Source organism: Monomorium pharaonis, chromosome 8 (genome assembly GCF_013373865.1).
Source record: "Monomorium pharaonis isolate MP-MQ-018 chromosome 8, ASM1337386v2, whole genome shotgun sequence".
Classification (NCBI taxonomy): Eukaryota; Metazoa; Arthropoda; class Insecta; order Hymenoptera; family Formicidae; genus Monomorium; species Monomorium pharaonis.
The window spans coordinates 8,538,149-8,550,071 of record NC_050474.1 but is presented as its reverse complement, the minus strand read 5'-3'; the positions used below and the strand labels follow the sequence as shown (position 1 = coordinate 8,550,071).

Below are 11,923 nucleotides of genomic sequence, written 5' to 3'. Positions count from 1 at the left end.
GTCTCGAGCCTTGTCGGACGTGTGAATAAAGCTGCTTGGTTTTACATTATAAAAAGTGTCTTTCATTTCCGCGGCGCGCACGCTACAATATTATTAAACTATAGATTAAATATTTTATACAATATTTATAAATAATAAATAAAAAATAAAGATTTGTATTAATATTTGGTAAATATTTATAAATATTTCATCAATATTTTTATAATATTTATGATAAATCTTTATGATCTGTCAAATTTAAGACCACAAAAATATTTATAAAATATTTAAATAAATATTATAAATATTTTGTAAATATTTTGTGTTGTCTGGGATAATTGTTATATTCAAATAATGTATGTTTTAGAATCTATAGACCTAACAAAAGAACAAATCAGGATGTTAGTATTATTATACCAACAACATCCTTGTTTGTATGTACAAAAGAGCGAAGATTATCATAACCGAGATAAAAGATTAAAAGCTCTGCAAACTTGTGGCAAACGTGTTGCTCGGCAACTTAACAAATTATGCAGTTGTGTAATTAGTATAGATGTAATAAAGAAAAAAATTGCCAGTTTAAGAACACAATACTTGGAACAAATGAATAAGATTCAAAAATCTAAATCAAGCGGAGTTGGTACAGATGATGTATTTAAACCAACGTGGTGGCTATTTGAAGAATTAAGTTTCTTGGCATCTCATGTAGTATCTAGAAAAGGAGAATCCTCTGTATCAAAAAATATTGTCGCAAAATCATATTGATATGTCTTCATCTTCTAAAGAATATGAAACCGATGAAAATATGGATGATTTACTTTTTGTGGATGTACAACAAGTCTTGAGATCAAACAATTATAACACACCAAAGAAAGGTAAAAACCATTATTTATTTAAATATGTATATAAAATTATTGATATAAATCTATGCATTAATGTATTTGATTTTATATTAAGTCACGATTAATATTTTATTTTCAGAATTTTGTAATTCTTCAACTCCTATCAAGACTATAAATTCTTCATCGATGTCTATTTCACGTAAAGCAGAAGACACAGAGTTGGAAACACAGAGTATATATTCTGAATCTTCGAGTGCTTCAGATTCACAAATTATATCAAATAAACATACAAATTACAATAAAAAAAAGAAAACAGAACCAAATAAAAATACTAGTAAGGAGTTTTGGACTAATATTAGTACTGTTTTGAAAGACATAAACAAAGATGATCATACAAATGAAGATGATGGACTTCATCATTGGATATTATTTTTAAAGTCTGAAATAAAATGTATAAAGGATAAACGACGTTTACGGAAAGTACAAGCTAATATTTTAAATCTTGTTCAAGAAGTTCTGGATGCAGATAGTGCTGTTATGAATGTGCATTAATAAAAATAATTTTCAAATTAAGCTATAGTTTAATGCCTTACTAGTATTTTCATTTGGTTCTGTTTTCTGATATATCAGTTATATCCATTAATTTTTTCATACATAAGTTCACGTTTTAATGTTTTTATGAAGTGTTGTAATTAAATTTATTAAAGTAACATATTAATTGTATTATTAAATGTAAAAAAAAGACTAAAAAATAAAAAATATACTTAAATTATTACACATTATTTAAATCTATATATGTATAATTATAACTATAATACTAATTATAATGTAACTAATTATAATACCTAACCTAACTATACCTAAATAGAACTAATTATTACTTAATTAATACTTAACTATAATACTTAATTATTGTGTCAGTATATTTCAATTCTCATTTTTATTCACTAACAAATTCAGTGAACAAAAATAAGAATATTTAAAATTAATTCTTATTCTTGCTTATAAACAGATAAATGATACTTTTATCGAGTGAGTCCTAGATACGCACAATGTAAAATAGACACCACTATTTAAATTTTGTAAATTTATGCTAACTCTAAATTTATCCCAACTCAGTAATCTGATTGGTGTCCGTTTTGCACTGTGCGCATCTGGGACGCTCCCCTTTTATCGTACGTGAATGACACAATAGTAAATCCCTCATTATTCGGATTTATCAAATAGTAGCAAATTACGTATATTATTTGTATCATTTATAACATTTCTTGCCAAGGAACCGAACCGACTGTATTAAAATATTCTGTAAACACTGAACGTATATGAAGAGAATTTTGATTTGAGCGAATATTAATTGTATTTAGACTTTGTAATGGATTATTATGTCTCGATGAGCCACAATTATTGTCGACATTTGATATTCCATTAAGAAATGTTGAATTCTCTGTACTTAAAAAATTGTGCAATGTACAGCAAGCTAATGTAATATTTTGTACTGTCTCAACTGGTAAGTACATCGTGGTTTGCAATACACGAAATCGATTTGCAAGAATTCCAAAGGCATTTTCTACAACTCTACGACCCCTACAAAGTCTATAATTGAAAATACGTTTATTGCGCAAAATATGGTCATGTTTCGTAATGGATACGGCTTTAAAATATTGTTGCGAAGAGGAAAAGCAGCATCTGCTAGAATAACGTACGGAACCGGTTCAGTCATTCTAGGAAGTGGCTTATTTTATAGAATATTTAATGGATTTGCAGGACTGCCTAGTAATCGAGATAAATCGCTATCTCTAAAAACTCCACCATCACTCACTCGTCCATTTACTCCAACATTAACGTACAAAATTTGTACCGTGCATGTACTACTGCCAGAAGGACTATGCTGTCAGTTCCTTTATAATTTCGATACAACGATCCTTGACTCAAAGGAACTTTAAATTGAATATGCTTGCCATCTAATGCGCCGATGCAGTTTGGCACATTCCAGAGTGTCAAATAATCATCAGCAATACGATTCCATTCTTCTTCAGTATCTGGAATCTACAATATTTATTTTACGTTAAGAATTTATAGTTTACTTTATATTAAAAAATAAAAATAATTTAAATACTTGCCTTCAAATAATTATCTTTCAACACCTCGTAGATTACTCTAACCGTTTCAGGTATATAATGCGTGATAAAGTACAAGCAGGTACTCTTGTTATGAACTCTAAACTACGATATGATTCTCCAGTTGCTAGATATCGTAATGTTAAAGATAATCTTTGAACTGGCGGAATGCACTTTCGCATAACTGTATTTTGTCTCTGAATGAATGGAGATACTTTATCCAATAGAATGTTAAATAAATGTGAACTCATTCTGAAGAATGACTGAAAAGACTCAGCATCTTCATAGAAAATTTCATTGTGTGCTAAATGAATGGAACCTTTTAATTGAAGTTCTCTTCGCAGAGAGAGAGAATCCATTCCCTTGTCCACCACCTCCGTTGCTTTTTTCTCTTTGTTTTTCTCGTTTCTTTTTGTTGATTTATTTCATGTTCAACAATCATAGCAATAGTTGCAAGAGTCAACAAAGTTTTTAATTTTTTCATCTTCATTGAACTATTCATTTTTCAATATTGACCTATGTCAGTATCCACTGTATGTAGGTTACGATATTGCCTTAAAAGCAAAGCATGCCTCAAAGCATGCCTTATGATCCGAAACAAATATACCTTGCTCAGTTAAATATTGCCAGATTTGTTTAGCTTGATCAGCGCATAGCCATAATTGTCCACCCTATAAAAAATTATATTATCCACATTTTTCACAGAAATTCTATAATTCTATATCATGTCTATAAATACTCTATATGAGTACTCCAAAATCTGGAACGTACTTTTAATAAGAAATGTAAGAAATGCAATCTTTCTTGCACTTGCACAATATGATTATATTGACAATCAGGCATACAAGTATTTGCGTCAATATCAGGGTTTTCTTTCACTAACTGCTGCACTTTATGTTCACTTTGTAAATGCTCTATTACTTCTTGCCTATAAAGCAATAATAAAGAGTAAAATTAAGATTAACAAAAACATCACCCACATAGAAATTGGCATCCAGTGGATGTTCAATAGACGTCCATTAAACCTCCATAGATCCATGGGACGTCTATGTCCATGGTGGAAGCATAGACCTTATAGATATGGACTGGCAATTGCTACAGTTTGTGTATAGAAAACGGTGTCCAGAAGAGGTGCGAGAGAGAAACAGACTTTTTAGTACTTCTTTCTCTAAAGTTACCGGAAATAACTATCGCGCATGTTAGCACACATGCATACATATGTATATACATATATATACACACACATAAGTTAAAACACGTGACCAAAACGTATCCAATCATTGGATTTCAATGTATAATATGTACAAGCATGCGCGAAACATATTTCCGGACTCTTTAGAGAGAGAAGTATGGACACGGTTTCGCTTGGTATTGCCAGTCCATATCTATAAGGTCTATGGGTGGAAGTCAGATGGACGTCCATTAGAGGTCTAGTAAACTTCCTTAGCTCCATTGGAGGTTTATTTCCATGGCGGAAGTTAGATAGACGTCCATTAGGGATCCAGTAAACTTCCATGGCTCCATTGAAGGTTTACCTCCATGGTGGAAGTTAGACAGACATCCATTAGGGATCTATTAAACATCCATAGCTCCATTGGATGTTTTCTTCCATGGTGGAAGTTAGATGGACGTCTATTAGGGATCCACTAAACTTCCATAGCTCTATGGAACATTATTTCCATGATGGAAGTTAGACAGACGTCCATTAAAGATCCATTAAACTTCCATAGCTTTATGGAACATTTACTTCCATGATGGAAGTTAGATAGACGTCCATTAGATATCCATTAAACTTCCATAGCTGTATGGAACATTTATTTTCATGGTAGAAGTTACCCAGACAACACGCTTGTCAGAATGAAAACTTTAAGAGAACTTTTTTAAGAAAACATTTAGATATCGTGGAAATAACGTCCAAATGGTAACATTTATCAGAGACGTCTACTAAGAGAGGTCTTTGAGATATCTCATGGAAGAGTTTCATTTAAGTTTCTTGAAAATGTTATCTTTATGATATCACAGCTAAATGATATCAGCTTAATGTCTCATAAAAAATATCACAATGCTGTCCGATTTTTGAGCCGTCCATGCGCGTTGTAGTTGACTCAGAAATCAGACAACACTATAACATCCTGAATAAGAGATCCATTTGATATTTAAAAAAATTATCATAAAAATAATGTTTCCAAAAATAACGGTTTGTCTACAATTACTGCACAAAAAATGCACAAAATCTAAATTTATCATGTACTGAACAAAAACAGAATAATAAATGTATTATTGAATTTTTCTTAGAATATATGATATATATATTTAAAACCATTTAATTAACCATTTGAACGCTTCAAAGTATTAATGCTAAGTAAATCGCAATTTCCATCAAATTATTAAGATTATGGAAAAAGATAAATTTAACAATAAAATTAATAAGTAAATAAATTAATGCTATTTATTTTTAATATGTTTTGCAAAATTTAATTGCTTTTATAAAAAATAATATAATGGCGTCAGTTTATAACATATAGGTATATGTAGATAATAACAAGTACTCATATCGATGAGTCAAATTGGTATAGCAGATAGAATACAAGGTTTGTAATCCTAAGGTTCCGGGTTCAAAACCTACTAGAGGCAAGTAAGAATAAAATAAAATAATATAATTTAAATTTAATTAATTAATAAAAATTTGTCCTAAATTTATGGTTGATAAAAATAATTTAAAAGAAATAAAATTTTTATTTTAAATTTTTATTTTGTCAATCATCTATCGAGGCTCCATGAAGCCTCTATTAATGATCCACGAAACATCCGTCAGTCATCCATCGAGGCTCCGTGAAGCCTCTATTAATGATCCACACAACGACCTCTAATGGAGGTCTAATGGACGTCCACAATGCGGAACTGTGGATTTCTAATGGCTCTATATCGGACGTCTAATGGACGTCCACTGGAAGTTTAAACTTCCATGGCAGACGTCCATTAGACGTTTACTGGAGGTTTTCTATGTGGGCAAATATAAAGATAAAATAGCTTATATCAATCTACAGTAGATCTTGAAGCCTAATAATAATTTTTCTGTGTCTAATAATAACAAATTTGTTATTGTACATGTAAATCAATATAAGCTATTTTTACGCTTGATTATATATCTTTGTTTATAAATATAAAATATTATTAATCTGCCATAAATCTGTAATACAAATGATGACTACGCTGACTATGACCTAAGTTGGGATTTGGTTTAAAGGCAACATATTTCCCAAATTTGCTTCAATGTAGGAAGAGCCCACTTTTCATTATTTTTCAACTCTTCAACACACTTGTCTATCAAATATACCTTTTGGACATATCTCTCTTAACGAGTACGAATAATCAAGAATTTTTACATGAGCGTTGCCTGATTCATGATCTCTGTAAAGAGTCAGAATGTGCCAAAGCCCAAAAGAGTGTTAATAAATGGCAGTAGAATTAATAAAAAAATTTTACAAGTTCAAAATGTTTATACACAATATTTTCTTTAGATATCTACTATAAGTTATGTACGACATTTCATCACAGTTTTCTACTCTAGCGCCATCTGATTCCATGCAAGATGTTGGTTCTTGCACGAAGGACTTGGTTCAATTTCTTTATCCAATTTCTTGCATCGTATACACAGAGCTTAAGAGTCTTTCGTTTCAAACCAATCTCTGCGTATTCCGATTTGTCTTAATCTATGATTTCAGTGATTCGCGCACCACGCGGCCTGACCATTGCCACGGATACTCTGCACTGTATTACCCGATGAGGGATACGGAAGCAGGTGCGTAAGTAAACGATTTTATGAAAACTTGAGAAAACAATTCGCAAACGATTAGAATAGTCAAAAATAAGAAATATTAAAGTCGTCTGCTAAATACGGAGGTTCTTTTGGACATGCGCATCAACATGTTTTCTATAGTGTGTTTTCATATGTTGTATGCGTGTATGTACACTGGCGCAAAAAAACGAAACAAAATTTTTGACCGATTTTTAGGCAATATTCAAAGTGATGCAACTTTGCGAAGAATCATCCAAATTACATGTACTATTTTTTAAATTAAAGGGCAAAGACTCTACTTTGAGAATCTCTACGCGAAAGTTTGATTTGTTAAGTGCAAATCTTTTGTATCGCATGAAAACCAAACATGTGGTTTTTAATTGAAAAAAGTAAAAGTTTGTTATCATTTTACACAAGTTTCTCGTTAAAATCTTACTAATATTAATTCAGATTCTTAAAGTTCATTCTTTTCTAAGCAATTTAAAAAAAAAAAAATATGTCGATACGATGTTTCGATGAATCGATTTTGCATCACTTTGAAAATTGCCTAAAAATCGGTCAAAAATTTTGTTTTGTTTTTTTTTTGCGCCAGTGTATGTGTGTATGTACGTTTATCATACTTCTCTGAAAAGCATTTAATTTTTGGCGCCAGTGAGCTACCACCGTAACAAGCATCTTTTATATATAGAACATCCGTCGCTCTCTCTGAAATACTGTTTCCTGTGATTCTTTACTCTTTGCTTTGCTATAGACTCTATTGGATGTATTAGATATTTATTCGATACAAATATGAATTTTATGCGTTTATTTTTTATTAATTTGTATAAACATAATCCAATATGTTTGTTTATATAAGTATATAAACAAACATAAAAAAATTATTGATTCTAAAGACTATCTAATCACCATCAGGGTTGGGAAAGTTACTTTTTAAAAGTAACTCGTTACCGTTACCGTTACTCTTGATAAAAAGTAACTCGTTACCGTTGCTCGTTACCGGTCGTAAAAAGTAACGCGTTACCGTTACTTTAAAAATAACGAAAAATCGTTATTTTTCGTTACTTTTTTCTTAATGATAAGACAGATTTATAAAATAGAATATTAAGACGTATAGAATATAAAATTGGAAAATATTTATCTTTAAATACTTTTATATATTTTCAGTACATATCTGTATTACATATTACATTTTTTATATACTTTGTACACTTTAAACGTTTATTTCATATACCTATTATGTATCCAGATAGCACAAAAAATCCAAAATAATTCTTTTAGTATTTTTTTTATGTTACTAATTATGAATACTTTTTTAGATGCAAAAAAAAATTTTTTTCAAGATGAATTCTTTTTTGTCAGTATGATCGCCGGTCAATTCATGAACTTCAAACTTTAAGATTATATTGGACGACGAAATTTCGGAGGCGGAGTTTATCGTCCAATATAACCTTAAAGTTCGTAGATCATGAATTGACCGGCGACCATATTGCAAACAACATGCCATATTTTGACCCACCCCCACCACTGAAATTTGGTCTCCTATTCTCTAGTTTTCTTGCTTTCTACCAGACGGCAAGTATTTCCGCGTTTATGTACCAGCCATATATTTAAAAGTAACGATAAAAGTAACGGCGTTTCGTTATAAAAGAAAATATAACGTCGTTACTTTTTCGTTACTAAAAAGAAAAAGTAACGGCGTTACCAAATTGTTACAAAAAAAAGTAACTGTAACGGTAACGACGTTACAAGTAATGCGTTACTTCCCAACCCTGAATTCACCATCAGTCTCTATATTTAAAATTCCCTGGTGAAAATGTAAAATCGAAGCGTAAGTCGAATGTAAAGGGAGAGTAAGAGCGTAAGTCAAATGTAAAGAGAGAGTAATATATAGAAGCGTGTACGTCCTTCAATGAAATGTAAAAGAAGTGTTAACGCTTCTTTTACATTTCATTGTTTCAATTTACGCTTCGTAGAAGGTTTGTTAATTTTATGATCTATCAAATCTAAGACCACAAAAATATTTATAAAATATTCAAATATGTTCAGAAATTTAAAGGACGCATATGCATAAGAAGGTTTCTATGTAGTTGTGTACATTCGTACATGATGAATACCGAGGACCGACTCCTCGACGCGACTCACGTCTGATCTTGCGTTGTTTGACTCAATTTCTCTTGACGACGCTACAAACAGACAGTCAGATTTTCATTCATTCTTTCTGAGACAAGCGTTGGAGTAAGACGCTCGTTGAGATTACAATACATACGTATTGTAAAAGGCTTTCGTTACGTGCCACGTACCTTGTGCAAATTGGTTGCACATCCAAGCAGAGACGTATCAACGGCCAAGTAAGTACTCGATACCATACTACGGCCTACCAAGAGAAAGAATGAGAGAGAGGGACATATTCGACTCTAAATTCTACGGCCTGCTGAGAGAGACCAGGAGATCGAGCTCCAGGTACACGGAACCTCTGTAGAGTGTTTTCAGTTGAGTTCTTGAGAGTGATTTTATCCTGTTTCGGTACTAGCACGACGGCTAACCGACAGGACAGAACTCAACTCAGAGGTTTCCGTTCAGCTGTTCTATCCAGCACTTTTTCAGTTACGTTTTCATGCCGTCGTTACTATCAGATGTATTACTATCAGATGCATCACTTTCTGAGTCATTAAATCAATGAGAGACACTTTACTGAAATCAGATGCATTACTATCAGATGCATCACTTTCTGAGTCATTAAATCAATGAGAGACATTTTATTGAAATATTACACATGTATTATTCAAAGTTTCTATAACTTTCTTTGCATATGCGTCAATTCATTTGAAATACTGTTGATATAATATTATTTTCTTCCCGGCTTTATGTGCGACAAAGAAGATTCACGTGCTTTATTAAAAAAATTGTTGATGTAAAAATCTAAATCCTTGTATTGTTTTATAATTTTCATTATGCTTATTATTCACAAATAATACTAATTCATTTGTAAATCTTACTATTATAATTTGATTGCATAAAGCTAACTGTATGAAACGCATGATTATTAATGTGACTAACCGTTGAATTTTATTGTATAAATAATTTTGTAATCTACTAACTCAAATAATTTCTTATTGTTGTATATTCTTATATGTATGTCATTCTATATGTGTGTAATTCTATATGTGTTATTCATTATATTTGTTATGAAAGTCCGTCACTACCAGAATTGTCATAGATTAATTGATATTCTGCCAAAAATTATTTTTAAAATCATTAAATTTTCCTGCCACCTTTAATTGACTCTGTTATCATTTTCGTCCGGCGTGCTTGTTTATTAAACAAAATAAATATTATAAATATTTTGTAAACATTTTATAAATATTATGTGCTGTCTGGGATATAATTTAGCTTTATCAAAAAAACAGAACAAAAACATATTTTTATAAATTATTCCACACCCAGTGAACACATTTTATAACGGCAATATAATATGGAAGTCACAAGTAATTTAACATTGTTATTCTTGTGATATCCCAGGTAGCAAGCTCACGTCATTTTGACGTCTCAAAATGGTCATTTACTGACTATTCTTGACGTCACGAAATGACGCCCTTATGACATTAAAATGACGGTCGAATGTCACAAATTCCTGACGTCATGAAATGTACCGTATTTTGACGTCATAGAATAACGTAAACAATATGTAGTCAAAAAGATCTCTAAAAGATATCCTGTTTCTGAAAATGATAACATAAAAAGACTTCTAAAAGATAACATATAATGTCAGAATGTTAACCAATGCGTCGTTTTTTGAGAACAAAAAGATATCATGAAACTATATATCTAAAAGATTTCTTAAATCGGATATCTTTAAACTGCAACTAGAGATAAAAAAATAAAATGAAAATTTCTTTTTTTTTTTATTATTCTTATCAACAGTACATACTAAATTTGGGACAAATTTTTATTAATTAATTAAATTTAAATTATATTATTTTATTTTTACTCTTACTTGCCGCTGGTAAGTTTTGAACTCGGGACCTTAGGATTACAAACCTTGTACTCTATCTGCTACGCCAGTTTGAATCATCGATATGGGTACTTGTTATTGTCTACATATACCTATATGTTATAAACTGTCGCAATTATATTATTTTTTTATAAAAGCAATTAAATTTTGCAAAACACATTAAAAATAAATAGCATTAACTTATTTACTTATTAATTTCATTGTTAAATTTAACTTTTTCCATAACCTTTATAATTTGATGGAAATTGCGATCTATTTAGCACTAAGACTTTGAAGCGTTTAAATGGTTAATTTGACCATTTTAAAATTATTTCCAAGATATCTAAATGTTTTTTTAAAAAAGTTCTCTTAAAGTTGAATATAATATGCTTATATAATATGCTTATGCCTTACGCCTTAAATCTCATTGTATAGACACCGCTTTAGACCGTGTCTAAAATACGTCTTAATAACGTCTTTATGTCCCGATTTTGGATGTGTGCTGTCTGGGAAAATAATCGTCAGATTATGACTGAAATATGACTTCTAAATGACGTCATTATGACGTCAATTTTAAGTCATGTAAAAAAATAATCATTTTGACGACATATGACCAGATATGACCATTTTAGGACGTCAAAATGACGTGGGCTTGCTACCTGGGATGTAAGTGCTATATGACATGGAAATAACCTGTTACGTAAGATTTGTTATACGCAACTACTGTTATACTGTTATACGCAACAGTGATATAGCTGTTATACATCGTTTTAGCGTTACAGTTATTCAACAAAAATTGTATAATCGTAACATAACACGTTCGTATCGATGTTATTACGGAACGATGCGTCGTAGTTGACTCAGAAATCAGACAACATTATAACATCCTGAATGATAGATCTATTTGATAATAAAAAAAATTATTATAAAAATAATGTTTTCAAAAATAACGGTTTGTCTACAATTACTGCGCACAAAAAATGCACAAAATCGAAATTCATCATGTGCTGAACAAAAACAGAATAATAAATGTATACTATTCAATTTTTCTTAGAATTACGATCTATATAGTTAACCATCTAATTAATCATTTGAACGCTTCAAAGATTAGTGCTAAATAGATCGCAATTTCCATTAAATTATTAAGGTTATGGAAAAAGATAAATTTAACAATGAAATTAATAAGTAAATAAAT

At 30.6% G+C, this 11,923-nt stretch overlaps 1 pseudogene; it reads left to right on the top strand.

Moving 5' to 3' along the window:
- The first annotated feature begins 225 nt into the window (after positions 1–225).
- On the top strand, positions 226–9,030 carry LOC118646792 (annotated as a pseudogene).
- Positions 9,031–11,923: the final 2,893 nt, after the last annotated feature.